Source organism: Cyprinodon tularosa, unplaced genomic scaffold, assembly GCF_016077235.1.
Source record: "Cyprinodon tularosa strain WSP-4 unplaced genomic scaffold, ASM1607723v1 ctg577, whole genome shotgun sequence".
Classification (NCBI taxonomy): Eukaryota; Metazoa; Chordata; class Actinopteri; order Cyprinodontiformes; family Cyprinodontidae; genus Cyprinodon; species Cyprinodon tularosa.
The window spans coordinates 171,659-188,629 of NW_024039315.1; the positions used below are offsets into that span (position 1 = coordinate 171,659).

At 42.1% G+C, this 16,971-nt stretch overlaps 1 protein-coding gene across 3 annotated transcripts in view; it reads right to left on the bottom strand.

Moving 5' to 3' along the window:
* LOC119797250 (melanocortin receptor 5-like) overlaps positions 1 to 16,971 on the bottom strand; it is a 38,744-nt gene that overhangs the window by 8,824 nt on the left and 12,949 nt on the right. Inside the window, exon 1 of one of the 3 annotated variants that reach the window (XM_038306240.1) lies at positions 13,196 to 13,386. The exons of 1 other annotated variant lie outside the window; for it this stretch is intronic. The gene's annotated coding sequence lies outside the window, so the exon portion shown is untranslated. Of the gene's footprint in view, positions 1 to 388; positions 487 to 13,195; positions 13,387 to 16,971 lie in introns of those variants that run through there. One more of the 3 variants, XM_038306241.1, reaches the window with a different exon arrangement.

The following is a 16,971-nucleotide window of genomic DNA, read 5'->3' on the forward strand; positions in this document are numbered from 1 at the left end:
AGATAGAAAGGCTGTTGAAGGTGTAACTTCTTCGCACGAAGAACCAGAATATGGATCCAAAACATTGGGGAAAATAAAGGCGTTCAAAATACGTTTTGAAAAAGAATATGGAGATGAAACACCATACCAACAGCAACTAAAAAGAATGTTAATGGGTGTTCTCCGGCCACATTTCTCAGTCTTGCTTAAAATACATTTAATCACTATGGCAATGTAATGTAACCAAAGCAATGGAATATGCGCGCCATTCTGGAAAATACACTAAAAAGGGGAGATGGTGAGTCTTGAAGGTGGGGTGGGATGGTGGTGGGGGTGGGGGTGGGGGGGGATTTGAGCTCAAATATTCTTGGCCGATTCTATATGTGAGCTAGAAGAAACATTTTCTTACCAAGGCACGGGACCCCCTCGAAGGCATCGAGGAGGTTTCTGAGGAGGCAGGGGTGGTCCTAGGGGCCGAAGGGGCTTTCAGCTGAGACCACTAAAAGCAAACCAGGAATGCTGGAATTTTGGGTCATCCGACCATTGGTTTAGGGAGTGTCCCAAACAGATACAATCAGCTGATCCGCAGGGCCGGGGAGTCCACAGGGCAATCCTTCATCTGAGGTGTGACTAGGTGCCATTAAAAATAGTAGATGTGTATGGAGCATGGGGGATATTAAATGCATTAAAAGAAAAATCATTCATAGTACTTACAATTAATGGACAGTTACTTTTTTATGTTATTCAGGAGCCTGTAAAACTCGTATTAAAGATAACATATGGCTTAAAGGATCTAAAATTTTTGTAAAATCAGCAAAAGGTCAAACATCCCAAAAAATTTATGTTAAGGGCAAAAGAAATAAAAGACCCCTAAACAGGAAAAAGGTTGCATGCTCCTGTAGTAAGCAGTAATCGCAAGAGACACAGGCACAGGCGATTAAAAGCTGCAGAAAGAACATCTAATTTCCATCCATGTCCACACAATCCAGGCTGGCTCTATAGCCCTAGAACAGAACTATGGAAACAGTCTTATAAAATTCTGTTTGATGCAGAACCCCGGGTCCAAGATTTAGCATGAGATAAAATAACTCAGCATTCTTTGCTATCACAATCTGATGAAAATGATTTAAAAGATATCCCAAATGATTTGTTGTCTACAGGACCAACTGATGTAGGACTATTGATAACTGTAGATCAAGTTAAAATAGTTCCTAAAAGAAAGAAAGAAACTTATTTCTAAGAAAGAAATAATTGGAAGCCAGGTGTTAATGCATGTGGATGATTTTCTGGTTCTGTCTAAAACAGCTGAAAACTGTAGAGAAGACTCCCTGCAACTGCTACATAATTTAGCTAAAAATAGGAAACAAAGTTAGCAAAGACAAAATGCATTGGGTACAAAAAGAAGTCAGGTATGTAGGCCATGTTATTTCAGAAGAAGGTAAAAAGTTACCTTCTATATATATCTATATATATATATAACATATTCTTTCTAAAGGTTTTTCTACCAGCCTGAAAAAAAGCATGTGATATATCACATGAACTGAAGAGTGTTTACAGTATTATATCTGTAAAATATATAAGCCCCTTAAATTTCATATGACATCAGTGAAAGAACCCCTTTGTCAGGTCATGAGAGCTAAAAACTTGGCTGCAGGATGTCTTACAGCTACCCTTTCAATTCCGTAACATCATACCTCGTCAGCATCTGAGGCATAACATTTCGGGTATGTATGCATTTTACATTTTGAACAAATTAGATATTGATCAACACAATTCGGATCAAAGCAATGTTAAGAAACCTTAAAAACATTAAGCATTCTGATCTTTATAATACCCGGTAAAGATGTATACTCCTATGTATCTGATATAAATGCCTTTTCAATATTTTCTCATGAACACTTTAATAATTATTAAATTATTTTTGTTTGAAATAGTATAACATTAAATACAATTATCTTCATCAAGTTTATCCTTAAAGGTATGAAAGCTACATTAAAGTGTAAAAAATTTATTTTAATTCATTTATTTAGTTCATTTAGTGCAACTTTTATGAAACTGTAAAAAATCACTGTAACTATTTAAAAATTTGTTTTCTGTATAAAATTTTAGGGTCATGGCATGCAATTTTTGATGTGTCTGAACACACATAGAAGCCGCCTGAGTACATAGGACCACTAAGAGTGACATAAGATGTGCACACTAAGGCCGTATACCAACACTAAACTTATTATAAACCCGGGAGCGTAGTGAGTTACATTGTTTGTTAATGGATTAAAATATTACAGCAGCAACTTCTGTTAGTTTACTTTAGGTCATTTGGCTTACTTAAAATAAAAAAAAAATAAAAAATGTGTTGGTCATGAGATGTGTAGTATGCTTTAACCAGGGTGATGGTCCTGGTCTGGAGGATATTATATTTTATACTTCTTAGACATAACTATTTGAACACATTAAAACAATCATGATTTGCACAATAAGATGTGTGCTGAAGCTTGTGATACAGTATAAATTCTTGTAAGCCATGCATCTGGCTGACAACAGCCAGATGCATGTCTCCCTCCGCCTAGCTCCTAGCTGGGCGGAGGGAGACATGCATCTGGCTGTTGTCAGGTTAGTAGGCCCTAGCTGTCTGAATGACGGCGCGCACTGATACGAACAGAGAGAAAATAGGACCAAGTGATAACGACGTGTGACTTTTTCCACTACAACGTTTTTGGGATGCAAAAATATCACTCTTTTGAACACATAATGTTTTGGGAAGAGAAACGTTTTATTTCGCTGGGTCTAGCAAACCTGCCGGACTACTTTCGGCTTGACCAAAACTGGACGAGAACTCTGCTCACAGGACGCTGCCAGGGGTAAGTCAGTGTGATTGCATGACACTGGTGATGGGGATGCCATACAGATTCATGTCAAAAATACCGAACTATCCCTTTAACAGAGCCTTGAGATGTTATTGGGAGAGGGAGCAGTTCATACCCGAACCTGACAAGTAAGCAGAAAACATACAGTTTCAATCACACCTTCCCACCCTAGTTCCCCCACTCGCAACACATAGACTCTTGAAAAAAGAAAAAAGAGAAAAAAAGCGTAGGCCTATGCACATAACACTCACATCCAATAATCTCAGGACAGAGGACCACCCCTTTGGTGCGCTGGTTCCCGGTCCCAGGATTACTGGATAACACAGTAAGTGAACCCAGATGGGGATGGAAGGTGTGGGATGGGGTTAAGGGGTTGTTCCGCACGGGCCACCCAACCAGATCCTTCTCCTCCTAAATAACTCAAAGGTCCTAGCCAACCCTCCCCTCATCCCTTTTTGGTGAGAGAAGAAATGTCATTCCCAGTCCCAGCAAGCTACCCAGGCCCCACAACAACACCCTGCCAAGACCCAGGACCAAGTGGCCTGCTCTTTCTCCAGGCCCCAGACTCCAGGCAGCAAACGGAGAACAGGCGTGTGAGAAAGACCCCCATCCTTCCTACGCCTGCTGAAATGTTGTGTTGTTGCATGTTGTTGTGATTAAAACGGGAGTACCAAAGGAGGTGCCTGATACAGTCCAACCCCCTCCGGAAGGTGGCTGGTGCCAGCCCAACTCCCCTATCAACCACCCAGAACCCTCAATGTCTAAATGTGACAGGGGCTGGAGGGAGCCATCCTAGGTGAGGCCCACACAATAAGCCCCCCCGGGTGTCTTTACCCCCCATTCCCCCAGACAAAGCCCAACATACTGTAGATGTGTGTTTTGAAAATGTTGTAGATGAAAGTGTCTAAATGTTTTTGTAATGAAAAACAAAATTGGGGTGGGGGACATCATCAATTCAAGTCAGTTTATTTATATACTGTAGCGCCAATTCACAACACAAGTCATCTCAAGGCGCTTTACAGTTCAACCACATCATACAGTCAAAAACAAAGTTTTCTAAGGAAAACCAGTTGATTGCATTGACTCATTGACTCAAATACAATCCCTCACACTAAACATGCTTGTAGCGACAGTTGAGAGGAAAACCAGGCAGAACCAGGCTCAGTGTGAGCGGCCATCTGCCGAGGCCGACTGGGGTTCAAGGAGACAGAAGCAGAGATACAAAAAGGCGGCCCCGTCCAGGAAAAACATAGCCAGGCAGCATGCACCGAGCTGGCTTCCATGTCAGAGGATGAAGAGAGCACATCCAGCCAGTCACGGCCAGAGAAACAGGACTACACTGGAAAACAGGCAGATCTCCAGCATCTATAAACAACGGTGTTGATGGAGGCAGCACAGCTGATATTTCTGAAAACTCATCTAAAAATTCAGAGTAAGGACCTGGTGGACAAAGTTTTCTTACTTTGCAATTTGGATGAGGGAAACTAAGGGTTAAATGTTCAAGAATTGTAATTATTAACTGCCTTTGGATCAATCAGTAAGTCAGACTGAAAGATTGTTGCTACTCCTTCTCCTCGCCCAGAATTTCTGGGTATGTGAAAATTTAAATAGCTTGAAGAAGTTGCCTCATTTATGCTCACATAATCCCCTTGCTGAATCCAGGTTACTGTAAGGCAACATAAGTCAATGTGATTATCAAAAATCAAGTCATTGACTAGCAGACTTTTAGAGGAAAGAGATCTTATTAGATCGGCTTTAAAGTAGTTCTGGTCAGTTAGAATTACTTAGATACAGAGATATCACAGATAAAATAACTTAACTCTAGATGGAGATCGTCTGGACAGCTACAACAATCAGTTAATCCAAACATGAAGTTTGGGCCTGTCCCATCAGAAGGTGGGACTCTCTAGTTACGACCCCCTCCCCAAGGTCCTACATGTGTGGCAGTGGGATGGAGCAGAGGGAGGAGTCCAAGGATGGGAGAATAGCACTGGGGGCCTGCTGCCTACTTCACTCTCAGAGAACCAGCTCCCCCGCTGACTCCGATAGACATCCTGTTCCCTTACAGGCCACCTGGAGGGCCAAGGGCTGGATACAAAGCCTGTATAATTTAGACAGTAGTTTTGGGGGGTTTAACTCTAGAAACTGTAATCTTTTTATACTGATATGGACTGTGTGATGTGTTAGGAACAAAAGGATGCCACATCAATTGATGGAAATGAAAATTATCAACCTACAGAGGGCTGAATTCAAAGACACCCAACAATAACAGTAAAAAAAATATGCGGCAGGCTAGTCCATTTTGCTACAATTTCATTGCAGCAACTAAAAATGCTACTAAGTAATTTGTATGGCCCCTTACGTGTGTGTATCCATGCCTGACAACATCGGGGCATGCTCCTAATGAGACGACGGATGGCGTCTGGGGGTATTGCCTCCCAGATCTTGACCAGGGCATCACTGAGCTCCTGGACAGTCTGAGGTGCAAACTGGCGGCATCGGATGGATGAAAACATAATGTCGCAGAGGTGTTCTATTGGATTTAGGTCAGCCGAGCCTGGGGGCCAATATGGTATCAATTCCTTCATCCTCCAGGAACTGCCTGCATACTCTCGCCACATGAGGCCGGGCATTGTCGTGCACCACAAAGTACCCAGGACCCACGGCACCAGTATAGGGTCTGAAAATGGGTGGAAGGCTTTCATTCCGATACCTAATGGCAGTCATGGTACCGTTGTCTAGCCTGTATAGGTCTTGGCATCCCTCCATCGATATGCCTCACCAGACCATCACTGACCCACCACCAAACCGGTCATGCTAAACGATGTTACAGGCAGCATAACGTTCTCCACGGCTTCTCCAGTCCCTTTCACGTCTGTCAAATGTGCTCAGGATGAACCTGCTCTCATCTGTGAAAAACACATGCCACCAGTGACGGACTTGCCAATTCCGGTGTTCTGTGGCAAATGCCAATCAAGCTCTACGGTGCTGAGAAGTGAGCACAGGGCCAACTAGAGAGCGTCGGGCCCTCAGGCTACTCTCGTGAAGTCTGTTTCTGATTGTTTGGTCAGAGACATTCACACCAGTGGCCTGCTGGAGGTCATTTTGAAGGGCTCTGGCAGCGCTCCTCCTGCTCCTCCTTGCACAAAGGAGCAGATACCGGCCCTGCCGATGGGTTGTAGACGCTCTACGGCCTTGTCCAAATCTCCTGGAGTAACTGCCTCTCTCCTGGAATCTCCTCCATGCTCTTGAGATTGTGCTGGGAAACACAGCAAACCTTCTGGCAATGGCATGTATTGATGTGCCAGCCTGGAGGAGTTGGACTGCCTGTGCAACCTCTGTGGGGTCCAGGTAGTGCCTGGAGGGAATTGTTTGAGTGGTGAAGTTAGAGTAATACATCATCTGCGTAAAGACTAATTTTATGCTCTTGTTTTCATGCCTTTTTATTTGGCATGCTTTTTAGGGCGTCCTGAACTTGTTGTTGAGCTCAGGGTCAATCTTTGACAATCTGATAATTTAGAAAGAGTTATTTTATCCAGAAACTGCTTGATGTCATTTTCTGATGGATTTATCTGTGATGTGTATAGGTATTTGTAGAAATCTCAGAAGGCGTTTTATATACATTCCAGATCATGTAATGTATTATTAGTTCAGTCTGTAACTGCAAATATAATCAGTTTTTCCTTTGTTTATTTTTAGCTGATTAGCTAAGAAGCTTCCTAACTTATAAACACGTCTTTTGATAAAACTTATTCAGTCTATCTCAATTCTGGGTCAAATGTTCTGAGTGCCTTAAATTACCTGAAACTGCTAAGTAAGGATAAGGCAAATACAGCAAGATTGTTTTTGACAATAGCAGAAATGATGCTGATTGAGGTCACTAAAATGATTGTTGCTTCTGTGTAAAAATTTGTCAAAACAATGCAGACTTTTCTCTGGTCCCCTCCTGATCTGACCAGTGAAGACATGGTTACCCACATCTCACCATTCGAACGCTGTTTTTCTAGCAGCTGTTGTGAAAATGTTGTGGGCTACATTGATAATTGGCAAACTTTTGGGAGAAAATCTGGTTTGATTTGTAAAGATGCATACATCCCATTTTGGACGGTGCAGCTCTTCTTTATAAGAATCTGGCCAAATGTATTAGTCCTCCACAACTCTGAAAGTCACATTTTAACACTCCTCTCTGAAACTTTTTTAGTGCTACCCACCCATTACCCCATTCAGATCATGTTTTGCGTATGACCAAAAACCAGTAAGTTAAGAGAATCCCAAAAGAGTAAACCATGATAATCTAAATAAAAGTTACATGTGAAGAGGACTGGATGTGGACCCAAGATTCACCACAACAGGTCAGTGACGATTTGAAAAGTTTATTGAGAAAACACGTGAGAGACACTGATTCTGGGACGCTCAGCTTCTGTGTGCAGACTGGTATGTCCTGGAGACAGAGGGGCAGGTTAGAGGCAGCACTGGCAGGCTTGAGCAGAAACTGTCAGATGGACTAACCTGTTTTGCATGGAGTTCGGACTCTGAGGGTCAGCCAGGGAAAGATAGTGTGTCCAGAGATTGATTTGGATATCAGCAGATGAGTAGAGGGGATATCCAGCAGGTTGGTCCAGTTTCAGATCCAGGTTTGATCTCCAAGTATCTCAGAACATTCAGGGGTCAGGCAGGCTCAGTGACTTACAGGCAGAAACGGGTCAAAACACAGGTTATGAATCCAGAATCCAGAGACTGACAGAGCTGGTCTCAGGCAGACAGACAAATCCAAGCAGGGGTCAGGTAGGCTCATAAATCAGGGGACAGGACAGGATCTGTAACAGGCAGGCAGGCAGGCAAACAGACAGGTTTTCAGGAATCAGGCTGGAAGGTTCTCACCGGGTTGGCTTGAAACGATCTGGCACTGGAGGCTCATCAGGATGGAGCTTATATGCAGGTGGTGACAGGTGAAACCAGTAGAGATGATTGCAAGACTGAACCAGAGTGATAATAGGAGAGTGATAATAGGAGACAGGGTCAGCTCCAGTGCCAGGATCATCACAAAATGACTCCAATTTGGAAAAAAGCCAGGACAAATAAATATGGTTTATTTAGCATAAGATCTCTCTCTTCAAAAGTCTGTTAAGACCAAATCCGATCTTGCGTCTGATCCAACAGAAAATCGTGTCAGATTAGTTTGTGGTATTTACCGCTCATTGAGAGTCCATAGTTAGGGTTATCATGAGCTATTGATATAGTTAATTCATGTAGCAGGGCAATTATCCAAAGTACACAATTAATTTTCCTCTCAGTGATAAAATAATAATAAAAGGTCCCACTTAAAGTGAGGACTCCAGTCTAGTGGCCCTTATCCACCCAATTCAGCCGAATTATAACTAGTCGGCAAAAAAATGTGGGCCAAAATTCTTCTCCATGCTTCTGTGGTGGGTATTTTGTTATATACGGCCCAGTAGGTTTGCAGTTGGTTTTCACTGTGTCCAAATCTATTTAATGATCTAAAAAAAATTTTTTTTAGTTTTTACAGCACTAGTGGGTCATTTTATGAACAGTAGGCTGACAAGAGAGGAGGAAAACATGCTGGAAAGGACCACAGCCCATATTCAAACCCTGGTCGCCCACATCTAGGACCAAGGCCTTCACAGGTCATGTGTGCTAACCACTGCACCAATTAATTATTTTGACTGTGCTGTGATTTCTTTCTCTATTCCTAGAAGCCCCACTTTAAGGCTGCAATTGCTAATGTCTAAGTAGATCTTTTTTTTTAGCTCACCCCTGGGCTTCAGAATGTTTTAACAGACTTGTTATGTCTGCTTTTCCTCCTTAGGTAAGGTGAATTAAATATGCTTCATATCTGATGACTAGAAATCCCAATGCATCTCTGAATCTAAGGCTGAGGCCTAAAGGAAAAGCAACAAGTCAGCTGCTTTATTGATGACTCCAAATTAAATTAAAGGCATGAATAAGTGGCATTAAATGCTTTTCAAATGTCACATAGAGACATGTCCACTCAAGTGCACATACAGAAGTAAAAGCTGTATAAGAGTAAGAAGGTGATTATTCAGTCTTTAGTGATATAGTCTAAGGCCATAATGTATTCTTGTATGTTTGCCTTTTTTATATATATAATTTCTATTTATCCTGCTTTGAAAAAAGCTTGTTTTGACACATCCTTATCTCTACAGTTCTTTCTTCAAATATTGATTTTATTTGACTATATCTACAATTTAACTTTAAAGCATCATTTGTATCTAAATCCCACAAACCAGCACTGATTTGATATTAAAATGCAAAGAGTTGTTGTGTGGGAGGAATCCCTCTGGAAGCTTTCCTTCGGTTTCAGCATAAGGGCATGCAACATCCAGCTTATATAACAAGGGAGTTAACAACTTCAGACCAAATGCTGAAATGAGCCAATGCAGCGCTGCTACAAAGGGACCATTTATGTGCATCCATGTGCGCAGACTATGAAACATATACTCTAAACCCCAATCTTTAATTACTGAGAAAAAGAAGCCCACTCTTATAACATATTTACTATGGATAACTGAAGCTAAATTGAAAGCAAATTATTGTTTTGTGTCTTCCTTCTCTGTCTCCTCTGACACGTTCCCATATCTGTCTAAATCTCCTCCACTCTCCTGCTCTCTGTGTGAGATATTAAGTTATTGCTTTACCTCTTCCAGCAATAATGCTACATGTAATATTTGTGACATTTTTTACAGCTTTGGATGATAGTATGTTAAAGCTAAAGTCCTTGCTCTGGGCTCTTTGAATGTCCAGGAGTTAAACCAGGCTGAAAAGCCAACAGGTTGGACCAGCAGAGAGCAGGAACACAGTCACATAGTACCTCCAGCAGTTCATGGGCAGCCAGGTAAAAAGAAATATACACAGATTAAACTACTGACACAGACTCCCCGTACTAGAGGAAACCTAAATACTTAGAGGACTATGAATGTACTGTGCAAAACAGTAACATAACCCCTGACTACTGTAACGGAGCTACAATTGGCCTGCCACAGACCTATAAAGAGCATCAGCAAAGTCTGAAATGTTGAACAGCAGTGAAATATGAAATTGTTTCATTTAAAGAGAACAACACCTCCTCACTTATACCATTACCAGAGGGTATACAGACAGTAGGGGAAGGTGGGTTTATGGTCTCAAGGAGGATGATAAAGGGAATGAGACATAAAGCTAGGTATGTAGCAAAGGGATACAGCCAGGTTGAAGGACTTGACTATCAAGAGACATTCTCTCTCTAGATTAATGTCAAAGCCGCATACTCACACTGTGTGAGGGAAGCCAAAGACATCTACAGGAGAAAAGTGGAGCGGATTCTGAAGGAAAATAACGTTGGAGACTTCTGGAAAGGTGTAAGATCCATTATAGCCAACGACACAAAGATCAAGGCCGTTGAAGGGACAACGGAGGGGGTAAATTAACTGAACAAGTTCTTCAACAGCTTTTACAAGCCTGTGCCCCCTACACTGCTGCCGCTGCCATCTCCCCTTCCCCCACAATTCACTTCCCCCATCTGCATCTCCTCTTCCCCCCAGCATTCACCTCCTCCCAGAAACAGCACCCCCAGCCTCCAACTGCCCCCAACCTTAGCTATCACAGCACTACCATCCTACTCTGCTCCTCAAGGCCCCCAAACCTCACAATTTTCCCTGCCTCGCTCACTACAGCCCAGGTCAGAGAACAGCTAAGGAGACTTCGACCCAGGAAAACAGCAGGCCTGGACACTGTGTGTTCACAGCTGAAAACCTGCGCTACTGAACTGGGGGAAGCATTACAACAGGTCTTCAACCTTAGCCTGCAGCTAGGGAGAGTGCCTACTGTATATTAGACACCCTGTATCACATTGGTACCTGAAAATACCTGGCCCAGTGAGCTGAATGAGTTCTGGCCTGTGGCACTTGCTTCACATCTAAGGAAGACAATGGAGCAGATGTTGCACAAACTTCTCAGACTTCAAGTACAACACACTCTGGACCGTCTGCAGTTTGCATATTAGCCAGCTGTAGGAGTGAGGGACGCCATCCTCTACCTACTCCACAGAGTCCACTCCCACCTGGATAAGGGAAATGCCACAGCAAGGATTCCCTTACTAAACTTCTCAAGTGTATTCAACACTTTCCAGCTGTCCCTGCTCAGATACAAACTGAATAGCATGGGAGCTGACCCTACCTGGTGGCATGGATCTCCAGCTACTTCAAAGAGATGCCACAGTATGTCAGGCTCAAAGTGCTGGCCCTTATCCTCTTCACCCTATACACTTTGACTTCTTTTGCAACTCTGAGCTGTGTCACATACAGGAGCACATAGATGACACAGTCATTGTGGGATTATCAGAGAAAAAGGATAGGAGGAGTACAGGAGTCTAGTGGGGGACTTTGCCACCTGGTGCTGCACCAACCATCTGGAGCTCAACATTTCCAAGATGAAGTAGCTGGTCATAGCTGTTGGGAAGAATGGACCAAAGATTAAGCCAGATTCATACAAATTTTTGGGGCTAAGCTGGACAATAAACTGGGCTGTTAACACACACCAACCAGCTACACAGGAAGATCAAGAGCAGGGTGTACTTCTTGAAGAGACTGAGGTCTTTCAACATCTGCAATAAGCTGTTGGAGATGTTTGTTGGAGATGTTGTACCAGTCTGTGGCCATGGTGTGCTGGGGGGGGGGGGTTTGCAGCACATCTAAGAAGGACACCTCCAGACTGGACAAACTGGTGAGGCGAGCCGGCTCTGTGATTGGCAAGAAGCCAATCCCCAGACATTCTGGGGATGTTGGCTGAGACAAGAACCTGCTGGACATTATGGACAATGCCAGCCACACTCTGCACGCTGTCGTCATCCCTCAGAGGAGCCTGAACAGTGAGAGATTGCTCCGCCCCAAAAGCAGGACCAACAGATATCTGAACTCCTTTGTTCCTTAAGCAATCAAGCTGTACAACTCCTCACTTGGGGGAAGGACGAGGTGATAGGAAGAAGGACAAAGTTCAGCACTCCCCTCCTTGGACATCTTGTGCAAAAGATTACCTATTGTCACTCATGAGTATTATCCTTCTCTCTCACTGTGCAATAACACATACCAGCTATTGTGTAGCCTGTGTAATTTTGTACTCATTTATTAGGTCTGCAATGCCAGAGCAATAATCCAAATCAACCACTGTATAGTCTGTATATTTTTTTCTTATTTATATGGTCAGTACATTTCTGCAGTGCAACTGCTGTAGAAGACAAATATGTAATAAACTCTCTAATGAAAGGAAATTATGTGTGTATAGGTGTGTGTTTCACCAGAAAAGGCAAATCAGTTTTGAACGCTTGGCCGGGAAATGCTGTAAACCCACAGCTAGCCATTTGTATAAGTTTTAGATTTTTGTAGGCAGGCGACAGTGAGAATAAACCGGCTTTTAACTGCAAGAACAGCGTCTGACATTTCCTGTTCAGCATCTCACCCCGGCAAATGTGCGTCAACCATAAGATTCCAGTTTAAAGGAATAGTACACCCAAAACATGATTAGCCTTCATTTTCTACTCACCCCCATGCTGAACAACACCCTGGAGTACTTTTTTGATATCTCAAATGCATCTGGAGATCTGGGAGGCTTCTTGCTGTCTGCTGACATTCAAATAATGGAGGTCTATTGTGCCCGAGACAGAAAGGTCCATAAAAGTCCACAAAAACGTGTGGAACGTGTATTCCAAGTTTCCTGAGTGGGTAGCATCCAGAATTTACTTGAAACGAAGTCATTTAGAATGTTTTTAGAGCATAAACAGTAGTGTATAGGATTTCCTGAAAGCGCACACATGCGCGTTCACGACGCTACGGAAGCCGGCAGACCAAACCAGATGAAAGTGCGCATTCAGCATCTGCTCTTCCAATAATGCAAGCGTAGAAGAAGAAATGTGCCGTTTACCTGTGCAAAGAAAGAAACAACGAAAGAAAAATGTCTGAGGACTTCAGTGTTGAGGAAGAGCATGAGTTCTTTGCCGAGCTGAATGCGCTGGTTTGGTCTGCCGGCCTCCGTAGACTCGTGAACGCGCATGTGTGCGCTTTCAGGAAATCCTATACACTACTGTTTATGCTCAAAAAACATTCTAAATGACTTCGTTTCGAGTAAATTCTGGATGCTACCCACTCAGGAAAAAATTAATCTATCTATGGACAATCTGGGAAGAACTAGAATATTATGCTCCATGAGTTCCTGATATCAATGAGTTTGTACAGAGCCAAGCTGATCATTGTATCTACACAATTTTTTCTGACAGAGGAAATGTGATTTTGTTAGTGTGTTAGTGTGGGTTGAAATAGAAAAATAAAAAATCTCTTCCTCACCCATTGTGGGCGGTCTTCCCCATTTTTCCTACAATCTTGGGTCCTCTTCCAGAGACTTGGGAGCTTGAGGGTTCTGAGCAGAACTGTATCTTTGCTGTTTTTAGAACTGCACTCTTCTGGACCAAGATGTCTGATGTATTTCCAGGGATCTGCTGTAAACACTCCTCAAGTTTGGGGGTCACTGCCCCGAGTGCCTCAATGACCACAGGCCCCACTGATGCCTTGACCTTCCAGTTTTTCTCTGGGAGCCAGGGATTTCTCTAGTTTTTCATGTTCTTTTTTTCCTGATGTTGCAGTCACTTGGTATTATCATGTCAATCACAATCGCTTTCCTCTGCCTTTTTTTCCACCACAACAATGTCCGGTTTGTTTTCCATTACCATTCAGTCCGTCTGTATCTGGAAGTCCCACAGGATCTTGGCTTGGTCATTCTCTACCGTCTCTGAAGGTGTTTCCCACTTTGACCTTGGGGTTTCCAGCCCATACTCTGCACAGATATTCCTGTGGGGGAAGGAGGAGGTTATATTCCAGCCACTTAATTATGGCACTCCAATGTAAGCTTTCCCTGCCAGCATCTTACAACTTGTTGTAAGTGCTGACAAGTTGTGTGCTGGATTGTCTCGGAGGCCTCTTTGCACAGTCTGCACCTGGGGTCTTGTCTGGTGTGGCAGATCTGGTCCTCTATTGCTATGGTGCTCAGGGCCTGCTCCTGTGCCTCTGTTCATACTCCAGTTCATTTAACTCCAGTCAGCACGAATTACTGAAAAACTACAAATAGCTCAGATCATACTCTAATAAAACCAATGATGAAAGAAGAAGTGGGCTTGGACTATAAATACCTCAGTGTTTACCTTGACAGCAAACTGGACTGAAGACGCACATTAGAAGCTGACTTGAAGAAGTGCAGTATTTACTGTACTTTTTGAGGAATTTTAGACCTTTCAGTTTTCTAAGCACAATGTTGCAAACAGGATCTTCTATAACTTTGGCTAAAAATGTTATTTCCTCTGCCATCAGAGGGGACAGAGGGGAGTGTTGGCCTAGAAAGTTAGAGCAGTGCACTTGTGCTCTGAGAAGTTGCAAGTACCAGGTTCGATCCCCTCAGCCTCCACTTTGGGTTCCTGTGCAAAACCCTTAACCCCACACTGCTCCCCGGGGACCACACAATTGCAGCCCACTGCTTGTCAAGGGGATGGGTCAAATGAAGAGAGGGAATTTTCCCATTGTGTGAAAATAAAAAGATTTACATTACATTGCATCAAATGTTGGGGTGGGTGCATCAGAGCAAATGACTAAAAGAGGCTTGACAAGCTCATCAAAAGGCTGGCTGGGAACTTTTATAGAATGTGTGGAGATTAATTTTTGAAGAAACTCTGCTATGATTGTTGTACAGATGGTTGATTCCACCACTTTGGTTTTGAAGGGATCTGTTCACAGGTCTGGACCTTTTCCAATTATGATGGCTTCTCACAGGCTGTTTCCTGAATCACAGCAGCAACAGGGCTGTTAAACAGGTGATCTCTGTAAACCAAAACATGTCTGCTCCTCTGGTTTTCAAATACCAAAGCAGAGTAAAAGGGAAAAAGAAAAATTAACCTCAACATGGTTAGAGCTGCAAGACAGAGTAAGCAAGGTACACACTCACCTACTGCATACAGGCACACTGCTAGCAGAGGATTAAAAAGGAAAAAAAACTTCTGAAAAAAATTGGGGACACTGTCACAATATGATAAGCTCTGTGCAACATTTTGGGAAAAATTGAAAAAAAAAAGAGAAACACTAGAATGAGCATAATTATCCTTCACCAATAGCTACAGTATCGCAGACTACATAATTCAATTCAGTTGATTTATATGGCGCCAGTCCACAACACATGTCATCTCAGGCACTTTACAATTCAACCAGATCATACAGTCAAACTGATTCAAAGTTTTCTATTTAAGGAAAACCAGCTGATTGCATCGACTCATTGAATTGAAGGCAATCCCTCACACTAAGAATGCTTGTAGTGACAGTGGAGAGTAAATACTCCCTTTTAACAGGAAGAAACTTCCAGCAGAACCAGAGTCAGTGTGAGTGGCTATCTGCTGAGGCCAACTGGGGTTCAAGGAGACAGAAGAAGACATACAAAAAGAAACAGAGATACAAAAGGCAACTGTAAACCAGCTCCACGGGCAGCTATTGTCGTGCCATGTGAACAACAGGCCATATATCTTAACAAATTTGTCACAAACCTGCTTTAGATATTTGCAAGAAATGAATCTGGTATGCTCTATTCCTGTAGATGCAACTTTGTAAGTATGTAGTTTATGAATTTTTTTATTTCTATTATTAGAAGAAAGGCTTTTCTTGACACCCATAGGGTATTGAGAAGTTAACCAGATAATCCTGTAGTACACCCAATAAAAAATACAGGAAAAAAAGCTTGTAACATCCAGGCAAACATAAACATTTTGACTGTTATAAACATAAACAGACACTGCTGCTCAAAAGAGGTTTGTGTTATATAACACCAAAAAACAGGGCAGATCCTTCTCAGGCTTGAATAAAGACCATTAATTATCTTGTAAGATCACACATCCACAATCACTACCCCTCACATACAACCGGTGGGATAAGAGGCTAAATAAAGCTTTGTAATTATTTGAGGGCTTATAGAATGAAAATATAGTTATTATCCATCTGCATAATGTTTGTTTCTCCCTCTCCTCTTTCAACATGTCTGCAACCGGATGCTAATAAGAACCTTAATATACAAGACCAGGGCTCTTTATTAATCATCAATGGTTTTGATAATGTTGCTTGGTGTGAATACCATAATGATCTTATCTATTCAGCAACAGCTCATACAACTGTTAGGGACCAGCATATTGGGAAAAAAGACTCCATAATGCACTGCCACAAACACCATCTACGCCCACACACCGAAATACTAGGTCATGGTGATTAAAACAGTTTGATGCACTGATAATGAGCCATTCAAATTCAAAGTCTATTTTGAGCTCAACGCATTAGTTTAACATTAACACAGCATAGAAAATAATAATAAAAAAAAATCACCTTATCTCAAATGCACATACCTCATTCAGAAATCCAGATGACTGCAGTTAACGTCATCAGCACAATTAGGTGTGGTTAGAAATACGCTTTTCTCACCAACATAGTAACCTGTTCGCATACACTGTCTACCAGCATGTATCATAAGAGTGCAACTGAGCTACGCTTAGATGAAAGGAGGTTCTGAGACAAAGAAGTGTAATCAGAGAGAATGAAACTTACTTTACTGCAAAAACACTGATGATTGTATTAATCATTCGAAAATGTATCCAAGTGTGTACAACATTTTGAAAAGAATGGCCCAACAAAATACACAGTTCAGCGATTGTATTTAATCAAGTACCAAAGTGACATTTTAAATATCTTTTTAAAAATATGTTTACTTTCTTGCAGTAGTTTGTCAAACATTTAATCCAAATTGAAATTAAAGTGAGAAATCATACTCTGGCTTTGTCTTAATAAACTCTCAAGATGAGTAATTGGTGCTTATATATTTGAGAGAAGAAATACTATGTGTTTTGAAAGCAGAAATACTTCTAAGAAAATCTGATAAAGTATTGAACACAGGAGCATTTCAGCCTCTAATAGTGACAACAAACCTGTTACACCATGATAAAAAGGAAAAAAGTCAGCTTTTTGAAAAAGAAAGTAGCTGAACTACATTTTTTTTCAGAGAGGTTAGCATAGGTTGGGTCCAAGTTCAGGAGTTATATCTTTTA